The sequence below is a fragment of the Palaemon carinicauda genome, chromosome 25 (genome assembly GCF_036898095.1).
Source record: "Palaemon carinicauda isolate YSFRI2023 chromosome 25, ASM3689809v2, whole genome shotgun sequence".
NCBI lineage: Eukaryota > Metazoa > Arthropoda > Malacostraca > Decapoda > Palaemonidae > Palaemon > Palaemon carinicauda.
In genome coordinates, this window is record NC_090749.1 from 5,859,046 (window position 1) to 5,875,868 (window position 16,823).

Sequence of the window (16,823 nt, forward strand, 5' to 3'; positions counted from 1 at the left end):
CATAGAGATAGACTCTTGTCGCCAGTGGAAGCTGAGAAAGCAGACACTCCCAAGTGAGCCAGCGAACTGAGGTCATTCACATGACCTCAAACAGAGATTCACAAAAGATGGTATACGTGACAGAAATCAGCTACGAGCCAATGCATTGTCAAGAAAATTGACAACCCATGACTTCCCCCGTCTTTGGAAAGTTATTAATTCACTAAACCCAAAGTCAAACAAATTGTCCCAAAGAGTAGGGGATGCAGTTGGTGAAGAATCCATTGCAAGGATGTGGGGGCATCACTTTAGCATCATCCTATATTGAATAAATGACCAAAATACCCGGAATGAAGCGGATACTCTCATCAATGACAATATGGAATTTCAATAGAGTGACCGTATATCTCAGAGTGACGTGTGCGAGGCTATCAAGAAATTACCTGGTAACAAGGCATGTGGCTGCGATGGCCTTCCGGCCAAGGCTTTCAATTTCTGCCACCCTATAATTCATATCCTATTTGCTGCACTATTCAATGCCTGTATAATACACCAATATCTACCTAAAACCCTTCTATTTTTCCACTTAATACCTCTCATAAAAAACCAACTGAAGGATGCGGGTGACCCAGGAAACTATCGCCACATCGCCATCAAAACAATTTCATCGAAAATATTTGAATCTCTTTTATCCCGTCGCCTTGCACCCTTTCTCCACACCGCACAAAATCAATTTGGTTTTAAGACTAACCACTCGATTGACACCTGTATATATATTCTAAAGCAGATAAGGAATTTCTATATATCCTCGGCCTCACCCGTCTACTTATGTTTTATGGACATACGGAAGGCATTTGACAGAGTAAACTATCTGAAACTCTTTTCGAGGCTACGCAAAAGGGGAACTCCTCTATATCTGATCGGCATATTATACTGTTGGTTCTCAACACAGAAGTTCTGTGTCAAATGGGGGAATGTCCTATCCCAGCCATTCGGTTCATCTAATGGTCTCAGGCAAGGAGGCATCCTATTACCATATTTATTTAATGTTTACACAGATGATTTGAGTATCAGACTGAACTCACTTCCCATTGGTTGTACGGTTAATGGCTTTACCATAAATAACCTTTGCTATGCTGATGATATGGTCCTCATCTCCCCCTCTACCCAAGGCCTACAACGTCTTATTGACACATGCAACGCATACGTTAATGAACATAACGTAATCTATAACGAATCGAAGACCCAGTGCATGTCTATCCTTCCTTGAGCGCTCCGATTCGTAGAAGACCCACATATTTACCTCTAAAACCATCAGCTAGCATTTGTCAATGATTTTCCTTACCTAGGTCATATCATTACGAAAGATTTAAAGGACACATCTGGCATTGAAAACAGGTGACTTAAATTGTGTTTTCTAGGGAACATGGTAACAAGAAGATTTGCCTTTTGCCGGCAAGATACAAAAAAACTCTTGTTTCAAACCTACTGCTATAACGTGTACGGCTGCTCGCTATGGGCAAACTATACGCGTGAATCGATGAGACGTATCACAGTCATTCACAATGATATCCTAAGACGCCTCACCAATACCCCTAGGCACCATTCAGCTTCAGCAATGTTTGTTGAAAATACACTGGCTAACCTAAAAACCATCCTTCGACGCTCTATACTAAGTCTCACCTCCCGCCTACGATCTAGTGAAAATCCTGTAATTCAAAATGTGCTTGCAAGTGCAGCTAGAATAAAATCCAAAATGTGGGAAACCTGGAATCGGGAAGCATCAGTGCAATGAACAGTATTTACTAATCTTTGTTAGTATGGCTATGCCAAATCTTCATCACTAAATAACTTAGGTATAATACCCAGTAATGTTATGATAACGTGTCTGGAAGTCCTATATTTCCTTAACACCACCTGCTCTGTGACTAGATTTCTTTTTCCCGAGTTTAATCATCACCCAAGCAATTTTTGTTCCAAGATAATTATCATTGTCATCGCCATTTTTGTTTTCTCTCTCTCTTTTTGTTTGCTGATATGCATGTTATCATCATTATTAAGCGATAATGCTATTGTGATTTTGTTACCCAGACCTTAGAACTCTGTGGTCAACCTGCTAATTTTATGTCTGTACTATATCACGAATATTATTGCATTTCTCATCTTTTTTTGCTGATATCAAATGTGTATGATCACAGTACTCCTACTGTAACTCTGTATATGGCTATTGCTGAAATAAAGATTATTATTATTATCATTATTATTATTATTATTATTATTATTATTATTATTATTATTATTATTAATATTATAAATCTTCGAAATTTATATATAAAAGTTTATTTTCCATAGGAAAACAAACAGATAGCCATGTCACTACCACATCCCTACTCCCTGGCTTTGGAATACTGAAGGAGTCGCGTAGTCTTGTAGCATTTTCAAGTCGTAAAATATTACAGAAAAAATCATGAAATGGAATGAAAACACCACAATGTTTTTGCTATGAATTCACTGCTTCTTCACTCGTGCCAACCCCCTCCCCCCCAACCCCACCAACTCACCAACTTCGTCTGTACAAGTCCCGACCCTATCCTCTCCACCATAAGTTTCCATTAGAACTTTGATTAAAATGACATATTATGCAAGTGAGGCGTTCATTCTGAAAATCCTTTAAACCTACCAAGAATTAAGACCCAAAATGCTTTGACATTCAACGGATAACTGAACACAAATGAAATGTAACGTTAATCATCGTAAAATGCTTTGTTTGATAGACCAGGTCACATTCGGACATGTAAGTATAGATAATACTTGCTGGACACGCGTATATGAAGGTATTTCCTATAGCTATACATACATACATACATATATAGCCTATATACATACATATATTTCAAAGGAGTTGGTCCTATGACACAAGCATCAGCATAATTATAGGCTCATATGGCCTAACTACCTAATTGTTTTAATACCAAGTTATTCCTTAAAATTCCCTCCTGTTGCAGTCAGAAGGTACTGAATATATTCTACAAAAATTTAAAACATTAAAAAAAGGCCTTTAAGACGTCACATGAGCAACAGGAAAAGCAAAAGCAAGAACCAAATATCTGTTCTTCTGGAGTTCTTAATCAAGAGAGAGAGAGAGAGAGAGAGAGAGAGAGAGAGAGAGAGAGAGAGAGAGAGAGAGACCTTTCCATCTGTTGCAACTGCCCTCCCCCCATCTTTAGTAACCTGTAGCCTATTATATATCCTATGAAAAATTCCATCTTTATATCTATTTTTTTTATTTAACAATATTTGTGTTCGTATAACTTTATGTTATTGACTTTCGGTTGTGTTACTTTCTTTATTTCCATGAACATAACATCAAATTCTTACGTTTTAATCAAATCAACTTTTTCTTCAGTAATAGATGCTACTGACGCTAAATGTTTCTAGTTGCTGCTACTAATAGATGTTATTGATATATTCAGGACTTTTTTCTTTAGTTCCATTTCTTTATTGTTTCTGTTTAGTTATTTCACCCTATTTATGATTATTGTAGTTTTCTTTTTCTATTCTTTATTTGCTAAAGTCTTCCGCGATCCGCGAATGATCCTATTATATAGATAAACAGTGCTGTCAATCATTTGGTGACTTTAATACGCTACAGTAGCAGTATTCTTTCGTTTAGGTCGTGGTGGCCTATTGGAAACGTCCCAGCCTGTTGATCCGCTGGACTGGTGTTTGAGTCCCGCTCAAGTTAAATAATTTCTTGCAGCGTCTGCAACCTCACCTTCCATGCGAGCTAACGATTTGGGGCTTTGGGGAGCTTAACCCTGGATAGGTACGGTCCTCGGACACCCCTTTAAGGGTATACTCGGACGCGAACGACCCCGACGCCAAAAAAAATTCTTGAAAAATCAGTTTTTGCAGTAACCTCCTTTTTTCTTTTGCCAAAAAAAACTTCAATGAATGCTTAAAACAATTGTAAAGATAAATACTACTCATCTGCAGAAAAACTATTTATTATAAATATTTTAAAAAATTAAGTAGAAAAAAAGACCTGACATAAAAATTCATAAAAAAAAAGTTTATACATATATACACAAATCCTTTTAGGAATTGATTCTTGAATGTTTAGGACATATCTTGATGTATTTTGGATGAAATCAGACCCATGGAGGTGAAGATCTGAAATGAGAAAAAAAGGGTAACTTTTTTTGGCCAAAAAAAATTGTCCAAATTTCATGATTTTTTTTGGGTACCCAAATGAAATAGGAAGTGGCTAATTTTTTTAGGGAATAAACATATGTTATCCTAAAATAGAAATATGTAAAAAAATCTTCATTATTTTGTAAATTACATTTATATCAGGGGCCATATCTAAAGGTAATTTTTTGAGTACTTGGAAATTTCGTAAAAAAATACATATATTTAATATATAATATGATATTTATGCAGGTAAAAATATACCAAAATATCACAAATTCTATAGGGAACAAGAATATATATAGATAGGGCAGCTTACGCTTCGGATATGTCCACAAAATGGCCGCCAACCACACTGACTCAGACTCCCTAATCTGCCACTTGAAATGTAGGAAGGGTATGTCAATTTCAAGGTGTTATTTACTAATCTAATTATTATTGGATATGCATAAAAATTGTATGGTGGGTTGCTGGATAATTGTCGATTATTTTACGACTATAAAATTAAAATTCTGACCCCAAAAATTTTTTTTGAAGGGAAATAAAATCGAAAAAAAAAAATGTAAAACAATATTTTAGCTAAAAAAATTTGATGATATTCAATCAAAAAAAAAGTAAACAAAATTTTCCGACAAATAAACATCTAGAGGAATCATTTTACTCTGTGATAGTTCCTTAGTACGTAGTAATTTTGAAAGAATTGGGAAAAAACGAAAAAATGGCAATCACCGGAAAATCGAACACATACCTATATATACGCCATATTTGGCTAAAAAAAAGATAGGCATGGGTAGCCAGATCATCTAGAAACACTTTCCAACACTATAAAAATATAAGTTTTGCGACACTACTTGCCAATTCCTTACGGTAACATGACTAAGCAAAAAAATGCAAAACAAATAAAAAGGGGCACTCGTGGAAAAATGGCCATTCTAATATACGGCATTTCAGAAAAAAAAAATTTCAGCCACGTGCTAGGCGAACCATCAAGGCATATTTTCCGACAAATAAACATATAAATGAAATATTACTCTGTGATAGTTCCTTAGTACGTAGTAATTTTGAAAGAAATGGGAAAAAACGAAAAAATGGCAATCACAGGAAAATCGAACACATACTTATATATACGCCATATCTGGCTAAAAAAAAAATAGGCATGGGTAGCCAGATCATCTAGAAACACTTTCCAACACTATAAAAATATAAGTTTTGCGACACTACTTGCCAATTCCTTACGGTAACATGACTAAGCAAAAAAATGCAAAACAAATAAAAAGGGGCACTCGCGGAAAAATGCCCAACATTCTAATATACGGCATCTCAGATAAAAAAAAAAGACATGCACGTGTTAGCCCAACCATCAAGGCACACTTTCTCACACATAAACATGAAAAAAAAATCAATAATATACGGCAATTCCTTACTACGTAGTAAATTTTTACAAATATTGAAAAAAAACAGAAATTGGCAACCGCAGTTAAATACCCAATATACCAATAACTACGTCGTATCTGACAAAAACAAAATCACGCATGGGTAGCCAGATCATCTAGACACACTTTCCAACATTAAAAAAGCAAAAGTTTTACGACACTATTTCGCAATATCTTACGGAAAAATGACTTGGCAAAAAAATTAAAAAAAATTAAAAAGGGACACTCGCGGTAAAATGCCCGACATTCTAATATACGACATCTCAGATAAAAAAAAAGACATGCACGTGTTAGCCCAACCATCAAGGCACACTTTCTAACACATAAACATGAAAAAAAAATGAATAATATACGGCAATTCCTTACTACGTAGTAATTTTTACAAATATTGAAAAAAAAACAGAAATTGGTAACCGCAGTTAAATACCCAATATACCAATAACTACGTCGTATCTGACAAAAACAAAGTCATGCATGGGTAGCCAGATCATCTAGACACACTTTCCAACACTAAACAAGCAAAAGTTTTACGACACTATTTGGCAATATCTTACGGAAAAATGACTTGGCAAAAAAATGAAAAAAAATGAAAAAGGGGCACTCGCGGTAAAATGGTCCTCGTGGTGATGAACGACATTTTAACTAAAAAAAAAAAACATGCACATGGTAGCCAAACAATCCACCAAGACTTTCCACAACTGATAACCTATACAAGTTGCACCATTCTACGACAATTTCATAATACGTAATAACTTTGATAATTATGCAAACTACCTCAGAAGGGTAAACTCGGACGCGAACGACCCCGACGCGTCTCAGAAATCGGGGAAGGAGTACAGCTACAGCAATGCACATCTGGACACTACTAGAGCGTGTAGGGGAGACACCTCCTACAGGTCGATCACCCACAAATTCAGTCACAGGGGTGAGTCACGTGAGAAAAACCTGTTTTTTTTTGACGCTCGGGGTCGCAAACGACCCACCGTACCTATCCAGGGTTAATGAGTCATCAGCTGCCATTGCCTAGCCCTCCCTGGTCTCAGCTTGGCTAGAGAAGGGACTTGGGCACTGATCATAGTGTATATATGGTCAATCTCAAGGTTATTGTAATTCTAACAAGGGCAATGTCACTGTCCGTTGTCTCTGCCATTCATGATTGGCCTTCAAACCCTAAACTAAAAGGAATATAAATCATTAATGACGTTGGCATCAGGATGGGATAACCTCACTAATGAGTCTACAACCCTGCAATGGGTGTCCCTCTTCCTTGTATCCATTGCATCAACTTTCTAGAGAAACATTTTGAAAGTAGTATCACTTACCGATATTAGATTTTCAGTGTGGACGATGCTATGTCTTATAGGATATATTGATGCTGACACTTACTGTCGGGAATTTTCGAACTGGCCATTCGAAAGTCCCGCCATTTGACTTCATGAACGTTTCGTCAAATGAGGGCAAGGCTGGGGGATCTCGCGGGCGAAAGACCTGAGGTTTAATACGTGACTGTATTGGAACCAAAATCTTAACCACCTGGTGGGGAAGGAGCAAGTGTTGTGGAAATTGTCTGGTTATGATATATCAATGATGAATCTAACGTAAAATCGAGGCAACATGACAAAAATGTCTTATGTATGTGTTTAGTGTCAATGACAACTTTTCTTCGAAGCTGCTGAGCCTCGTTCGGCCTCTTTGCTTCATCGTCCCCCCTAAAGATAAGTCATTATTTTAATTGTTCTCTCCTCTCTACCTCGTGTACCAGGCTGGTTGTAGTAGAAGTTTGTGTGCAAGCCGTTTAGTTTTTATATCACAGTTTAACGTAGAGATCCTTGTGATTGGGGATCTGAATCCTAAGTTGAATAAGATTAGGGATATTTGGTGTGTGATTCGTTGTGTTTTGAATTCGAATTGGCACTATTTTCAGTTTGTTAATGAGTCCGATGTGGACTTTGTGCTTGAAGAGCACGTGTTACATTATCAAGAGTCAGCCTTGTTTTTCATTAAGTTTTGTGAATGCTTAATGATATTGTTGTCTTGTATCAGAGTTTATTTTTGTAATCAAATTGTTAATTTTATCGCCGTATTTTAGTTAACTCCTGGAAGCTTTTGAGAATCTTGCCTCTTGAAGGCCTTGCGATCCGCCCAGTACATCGGGCAGATTTAATAAACTGGTGAAAATCACAACATTTGGTCATTCGAACTGGATCGCAAGCGCTTCCCAGAGCCGGATAGGATTAAATTAAAATATGAGCTTTTGAGAGAGAGAGAGAGAGAGAGAGAGAGAGAGAGAGAGAGAGAGAGAGAGAGAGAGAGAGAGAGAGAGAGAGAACAATTAAGGTCCTCTATGTCCCGATGTGCGATCGACCACGTGGGTCAGTTTTTTGAGTCCCTTCCTAACGTAAAATTACTTTTCCTTGCTTTTCCTATACGTAAAGTAAAGTTAATTAAGATGGCGGTGGCCACGATCGTGCACATCGAGGCGTCGATGGGCCTAATGAACGACTTACTTAGCGAAACGCAAAGAGCGCTATTAGAGACCTATTTTGAGTCCGTTTACCAGAATTTGGTAACGGAGATTTACAGGTAGAGGTCCGACAGCTAAGAGAGCTATACAAACGCCAGTGTGTGAAACTAGAGTCTAGTATTGAAGCCCGAATCAGGCACACATTAGGTGAAGCTACATGCGCTTCTACCCTACTGTATAATAGGATAGACAAAATGAAAAGCACTTCAACGGGGAATGTTGCCCTCCCAAGGTTGAAGCCGCTGTCTCTCCCCACATTTGAAGGGGAAGTGCAAGAGTACGCATTGTACCGTGAGCTCTTCAAAATCCATGTGGATCGAAGAGCGGATTTAGACGAAGTGTCTAAATTTACGTATTTCTTGGGGACGTTGGGCAAAGAGCCACTTAGAATCATCAAATCTCTAAGTGTAACCGCCGCGAACTATAGTGTAGCATTAGACCTATTAGATAAGCAATATGACAACGTGCACCACACACTCGTGATTCTGCACCGCAAATTAGCCAACATCTTTGTGCCGTCACTAAACCCAGTAGAACTCAATAGGTTCCGTTTTGAGTTGACCATCATAATCAAACAAATCAAAAGACTGAGTAGCAATGACATAGGCCAGGGCATGGTCATGAGCCTCATAAATCAAAAGTTATCTGAGGGAAAGCTCTACCGCAAAGTGGTCGAGCATTTGAGAAAATGTGACTATACGTTGGACGAGTTTTTTGAGGCAATAGACTTTATTGTGAGAATGCTAGAAGACGATGCATTGCAGAGAGGTGACAGTCTTGAGAGTGACAAAAGACCAGACAGTAGTGTAAGACCGAAAACCCATCCCGTCCACAATAATTCCTGCCCATTTTGTAGCGAACGGCACCCGCCTCACGGATGTCGCCAAGTGACTGACGTAACTGCCAGACGTCGCATTTTGCTGAAAAGGGGTCTTTGTTTTAATTGTACGAAATCAGGTCACCGTAGCGATTAATGTCCCGTTTCAAATTCCTGTAGAAACTGTAATGCTAAGCACCACACTGCAATTTGCGATGCGGGTGGACCGCAATCGATCCCTAGTCATAGTAGTAGTCAAACAACGACGTCCTGCCCAGTAGTGAATGCGACGCCTCAGCAGCCCGAAACTTCCCCCCGACCACCCAAGACTAAAGTAGAGGCTAAACCATGCACAAGCGCAAAGATCGCGCAGAGGTCTGATGTGGACCTCCCATGCACTATCTTGCCAACAGCCATGGCAGGTATCCAACAAAAGCAAGGTAGTAAGTGAGTCCACCTATTCCTCGACTCAGGAAGCCAGAGGAGCTTCATCTCCGCAAAAATTGCGCGTCAATTAGGCCTACCGGTGGTAGGACGAGTATCCTTAAATATAGCTCCGTTTGGTTCCGAGGAAATAAGCGGACAATACGATGTAGTAAGTTGCAGGGTTGAAATGGGCAAAAGAATCGTGCGTATGAAACTAGTAGCACATGAGAGCGTAGACGTCCCGATACATAATGCTGGTTATGGGAAAGTCAGACAGCATCTGTTGACCAAGGGAGTCACGTTAGCCGATCCAGCCAACAAGTCGGATGTGTTGAAGAATGTCCACGTGTTAGTAGGGGCTGACTACTTTAATTATTTTGTAATAGGCGTGGAGAGAGTGGATGGGATCAATCTCTTCCTGACGCATTATGGCATGTCGCCATATGGGAAGGTGCCGTACTGGCTACTGCAAGGGGAGAGGATTGAGCAGGTGAGAACGTTGAGAGTGTGCAGAATCACGAACGAGCCATATCTGTGTGATGTAGACGAGTGGAGGCGTTTAGACCGTGGTGGCATCGCCCCATCTGAGCAATACACTGTTCGCGAGGCCGAGGCCATGCGAAAGGTATCGCAAAGCGTTGTGAAAAAACCTGAGGGATATCAGGTTAGCCTACCTTTCGGGTCAGATGCTAGGCCAGAAACAAATTATCGTAACACTGTGGCGCAGCTAGAGTTGTTGCAGACCAAATTCAGAAAGGATAGGAAATATTTTGAACAATATCAGGGAGTTATAGACAAATATATCGAAGCAGGTTTTATATCTGAGGTGAAAGATCCCATAGTGAAAGGTTATTACATGTCACACTTTGGAGTCAGGAAAGACAGCCGTACCACCCCCCTTAGAATCATGTTCAATGCCTCGGCAAAGTCAAAGGGATGTAAGTCATTGAATGAATGTCTCTTACCTGGGCCCAATTTGGTAGAGGTAGCATATAGTTTAATCATAAGGTTTAGGTTGAACCGATATGCCATGTTAGCCGACATAAGTAAGGCATTCCATCGTGTCTTGTTAGATCCTCGTGATGCCGAATACACACAATTTCTGTGGCGCGAGGAAGCTGGTCGAGCGCTTACCTTCGCCTTTAGAGTCGTGGTGTTCGGCATCACAGCTAGTCCATTTTTGCTACAACAGATATTAAATTGTCATTTTAAAGAGGAAGGCCGGCCAGATTTAGTAAAATCCTTTTATGTCGATAACTATCTGGCCACATTTGAGGATTTACAACATATGAGGCAAGAGCATGAGTCTGTTAATAACATCTTAAAAGGGGCGGGTATGCCCTTGGAAGGGTGGGCAAGCAATCACTTGGCCTTCGATAGCGAGAGACAGTGGAGTGAGCCTGTGAGTGTGAACGTGCTTGGGCTGCGATGGGCCCGGGACGTGGACAGATTGTGTGTAAAGGCAAGTAAGGGGATTAGTGAATTGGGAGAGGGATGGGTGCCTACGAAGCGTAGGGTACTTTCCCTGTTGGTCTCGATTTACGATCCAATAGGTTTGATCAGCCCATTATTTGTAAAGGGAAAACTTTTCCTCCAACAACTATGGGAGGATAATGTAGGTTGGGATGACGTGTTAGGAGGAGAAAAGGCTAAAGAGGCAAGTGAATTGTTGAATGATTTGAAAGCAGTGAGCGACATCACCTTTCAAAGATCGATAGGCAAAAAGGGTTTAGAACTACATGTGTTCACCGATGCCAGCAGTAAGGCATACAGAGCAGTGGCATATACCAGGGACGATTGCAATCGGGTAAGTTTAATTACAAGTAAAATGAGGATCACTCCGAAAGGGATGAGCACACTGACGATCCCCAAGCTAGAGCTGCTGGCCTTGTTACTAGGCAGCAGATTAGCAAGAACTCTCAAGGAACTGATCGAGCCACGAGAAATAGTCATGTGGACTGACAGCAAGGTAACGTTGGCATGGGTAGCATCTCCCGATGCCAGGTCTCATAAAAATGTGTTTGTTTCTAACAGAGTGGCGGAGATTGTTTTTATTCAGCAGGTTTGTAGCTTCAGTCTGAACCATATCCCTAGTCATCAGAACCCTGCCGATATCGTATCCAGAGGTACAACGACTCGGCAACTGCTAGTTAACTCCCTGTGGAGGAACGGTCCAGAATTCCTCAGGGCCACGGGAAAGCCTGTTCCTTACAAGGAGGAAGATCCGTTACATCAAACTCACGTAGTAGCGGCGGTACAAGAGTTAAGGTAGGAGATGTGTCCTACCCCCCCCCCCAGGCAAGATTTGTGACATCCTGAAAAGGGAAGTAGGGTTCCAATTCTTGTTGAGAGTAGTCAGACTAATTTTAAAGTTTGCAAAAATAGAACGGAATCCATTCAGTATTGTTGTTCTGGTAGAGCAGAAACATTACTTGCCTTCAGTTTATGCTTACTTGGAGGGCGGAGTCAGACCCCCTCGTGAAGTTCTCAATTTAGTAAGACAGTTGAATTTAGTAATGAAAGATAGACTCATTTGTACTAGAGGACGAGTGTCCAAGTTAGAAGAAATTAATCAGTTAATTCTCTAGCCAGCCAAAGGGCTTTTAGTTAGGGTTTATTTAAGATATTTACACCGTTTGCATTTATATTGTGGTGTGAATACTCTAATGGGTATCTTTCAACAGAAATGTTGGGTGGCGGGTGTGCGTTCTATTGCCAAGCGGGTGGCAAAGGAATGTATGGAGTGTTGGCGCGCCTTCCAGTCTTCGTCGAAACAGCCACCACCACCCCCACTACCAAAGGAAAGAACAACCCTCGAGAAACCCTTTACAGCAGTTGGAGTGGACCACACAGCAGCCATACAAACTGAAACGCAGCCAGGGTACATCCTGATTGTAATGTGCATGGCCAGTAGGGCCGTGTATCTCGACTTCTGTCCCTCCTTGGAAGCGGAAGAATTCGTCTTGGCTTTAAGGCGATTCTGCGCAACGCATGGCGCCCCCCAATATATCACCTCTGATAATCACCAGACGTTCAAAACCGCCAGCCACCTCCTGCAGGGACTCTACGAAGAAGATGAAGTTCAGCAGTTCCTGAGGAGAACGGGAATACAATGGAGGTTTCAGACTCCCAGAGCACCTTGGAAGGGTGGATTCTTCGAGCGGCTGATAGGGGTGACGAAGCGAACCCTCCAGATAGCCCTCGGCCAAAAGTATCTACCGAACGCCCACGTATTGACACTGGTGAAAGAAGCAGAAGCCGTAGTGAATTATCGCCCGCTTATGCACAGCGGCGACGGATGCGAGGATGAACTCCTCACCCCTTCCCATTTGTTAAGACGACACCCAGTTCTCCTCATGGCACCACTCTTACCGGACAAGCACCTCAACACGACCTTCACCTCTCGGAGGCTACGTGATCGTTATTTGAAACTAACAGACTCTTTGAAGAGATTCAGAGTGAGGTGGAGAAAGGAATATTTGAGTGCCCTGAGAGCCCGACACGACTGACAGTCCGGGGAACCCTCCAAGCTGCACCCTGGAGACATCGTGTTGGTAAGACAAGAACATCAAAGAAGAGCTACGTGGCCCCTTGGACGTGTTGTGGAAAAGTATCCGGACGACGACGACGTCGTACGTTCGGCCAAACTGTTGTTTGAGGGAGTCGAGTCACAGTGAGCTGTTAGCCATCTGGTTCCCCTGGAAATTACCCCCTCTGTGGATGATGATGGAGACGGAGACGACGACGATGGAAAAGAGTGTGTACAGTTCGACAGACGGAATGCCAGGGATCGGGGAGACGTCTGGGGACAACCAGGAAATGGCTCCGGCTGCGACATCCCAACAACTGGCCACAGAGACCTTCGACAGTGACACCCATGACGACAACAATACGTGCAGTGTGAACAGTGAAGGTGAAAAGGAATCGAAGCAGACAAACGTTAAAAAACGTTCTGCACGCCCATTGAGAAGGGCGGCTGCGAAGCAACGAGAAATGATGGACCGTGTGCTGAAGGGTGACAGTCTATGAAATGTAGCTGTAAAACAGTAAGTGAGAGAGGAAGTGTCTCCCTGGTTGGTAGGGAGGGTGAAGTGAGAACGTTTGTAAGTGGCATGAATCCACGGAGATTGGAAGTGCGTAGGTGTGGGGAACGGGGACGGGATAGACTCTCGTACTTACGAAACGAGCGTTATAGAGAGCCAGGCCCCTCCCTCTTGTTCCCCTAAGGTGGTAGCCCACATGTGGCAGTGTGAAAAGTGATTTAATTAATGTAAGAGGGCAGGTTGCCTTCAGATGGAAATGCGTGATTATATTCTGTGTATGAATACATTTTTTTCTGTTGTATACATATATGCCGAAAGTGAATATTCTGGGCCCATTGCCTAATTGCTTTGCCAATTTTCCATAATTATATTCTGTATGTGAATGCATTTTTTCTTTGTTCGTATATATGTATATGATAACTGATTTCTAGGCCCATTGCCTAAATTGCCTTTACATTTTCATGATTGCATTTACTATTTGGGTACAAATTTGTATTGTTTTTTGTATATCTGTGAACTAATTGCCCCGGGGTAACATTGTTGTTTATGAACATTTTGTATGCTATTAGAGTCATTGCGGAGCGCTACGCAACGAGCCGAACATAGTTAAGGAGTGATTACTCCACCCCCGAGTCCAGTCTTGCCTAATATACTGACGTTTTTGACGCCTCTTATTTTGGGTGTGGAGGATGTCGGGAATTTTCAAACTGGCCATTCGAAAGTCCCGCCATTTGACTTCATGAACGTTTCGTCAAATGAGGGCAAGGCTGGGGGATCTTGTGGGCAAAAGACCTGAGCTTTAATACGTGACTGTATTGGAACCAAAATCTTAACCACCTGGTGGGGAAGGAGTGAGTGTTGTGGAAATTGTCTGTTTATGATATATCAATGATGAATCTAACGTAAAATCGAGGCAACATGACAAAAATGTCTTATGTATGTGTTTAGTGTCAATGACAGCTTTTCTTCGAAGCTGCTGAGCCTCGTTCGGCCTCTTTGCTTCATCGTCCCCCCTAAAGATAAGTCATTATTTTAATTGTTCTCTTCTCTCTACCTCGTGTACCAGGTTGGTTGTAGTATAAGTTTGTGTGCAAGACATTTAGTTTTTATATCGCAGTTTAGTGTAGAGATCCTTGTGATTTGGGATCTGAATCCTGAGTTAAATAAGAATAGGGATATTTGGTGTGTGATTCGTTGTGTTTTGAATTAGAATTGGCACTATTTTCAGTTTGTTAATGAGTCCGGTGTGGACTTTGTGCTTGAAGAGCACGTGTTACATTACCAAGAGTCAGCCTTGTTTTTCATTAAGTTTTGTGAATGCTTAAGGATGTTGTTGTCTTGTATCAGAGTTTATTTTTGTAATCAAATTGTTAATTTTATCGCCGTATTTTAGGTAACTCCTGGAAGGTTTTGGGAATCTTGCCTCTTCAAGGCCTTGCGATCCGCCCAGTACATCGGGCAGATTTAATAAACTGGTGAAAATCACAACATTTACACCCAGATATTATCATGTGTGTTTTATACAACAAGTTGCGATGCAAATATTGAAATGGGTTTATAATTCCAAAAGACATAATTACAGAAATACTTGTTTTGTCTCTATAACTAAACAAGAGCCATACTTCTTTTATTCACGACAAATATCCCTTAGACAAACATATACATCCGCAATGAAGGCTGGATTCAGAGAGAGAGAGAGAGAGAGTCACAATGGCAGACGTTGATATTTCTTGTAATGAGAACTGGATAGTCTTCCTCTTGCCTTCTTGAATTCAATCTTGATTCTTATTGTTTTCGTTTTGCAAGGAAGGTAATGACATAGTAAGAAACACACGCACACACACACACACACACAGAGAGAGAGAGAGAGAGAGAGAGAGAGAGAGAGAGAGAGAGAGAGAGAGAGAGAGAGAGATGATTTTAACTAAACCCTAAGATCAATTATTAAGATTAAATATCCTGAAAGTGAATTAATAAACAGAACATGTTATGATCCTATTTTTGCTCCTTTCAGTGATCGAATTGGCAATCGGTGTCAAACTTTGATTGATATTCATTACAAATCAAATGAATTATCAAACATAGAGTGAGTAGAAATTAATAAATTAAAGGAATTGTACGATGGAGAATAACCTTCTTTTGCTTTTATTTATTACTATACAAAGTCGTTTCATAAATCTTAGTTTATAATTAAATCTTTTTAGTTCATTAGAATCGTTTCATCTGCTTCAATAATTATCTTTTTGAACTAGAAAAAGAGAGGCTACAGTAAAAGAATGTATTCTCTCTGCACAAAGGATGAGGTTGCAACCCCCACCAACATACCTTCATTGCCGTTTCCTACAATAAAAAAAAAATGATTTAGTCATCAACATTTATTTCTGTTTACTGTATTTCCTTCAGCTCAATAAGATTCTCTTAGAAAATTGATGTTAAACTTGCAAACATGTAGCAGTTTATTTATTGTTAGAGTCCTGTCTACGTGGAAGACTAAGCAGATGATTGGTTAATAACAGCCCCCCCCCCCCCCCCCCCGCAACCACCACTACCAGTCAAACAATAACACACACAAGAAGTATCAGATTAAGCTTATACGAAATAATCTCCCTCTAAAGCAGCAACCAGCAACCCCACTCTCTCTCTCTCCTCTCTCTCTCTCTCTCTCTCTCTCCTCTCTCTCTCTCTCTCTCTCTCTCTCTCTTGGAAGTGAAGCGTAAATTCTAAGAGCAAATGAAAGAAACGACTGTTCTAATAATGTCCATACCCCTCTGTTTTATATATAAATTATAAAAACAAATATCTAATACACCCGTTCATACATAAATAAATATGTACGTGTATACATATGCATCTATAAAATAAACGAAGGGATACATGGATGCATCAACTGAAGTCGAGTGCATGCAATCTGTTGTCCTTGAGAAGTTGTTGTTAAGAAAGAGATTGTTGACGTTTTCTTCGGGTGACTTGCAACGAACTTTGACATCTCGTAGAAGAAGAAGAAGAAGAAGAAGAAGAGAGAGAGAGAGAGAGAGAGAGAGAGAGAGAGAGAGAGAGAGAGAGAGAGAGAGAGAGAGAACATGGGATGAAGTAGGTTCTAGTAATGCATTCATACTTAGAAACTTATATCTTAGAACCTACTTCATCCCATGTTCTCTCTCTCTCTCTCTCTCTCTCTCTCTCTCTCTCTCTCTCTCTCTCTCTCTCTCTCTATATATATATATATATATATATATATATATATATATATATATATATATATATAATATATATATATATATATATATATATATATATATATATATATATATATATATCTTAGAACCTACTTCATCCCATGTTCTCTCTCTCTCTCTCTCTCTCTCTCTCTCTCTCTCTCTCTCTCTCTCTCTCTCTAGAACCTACTTCAT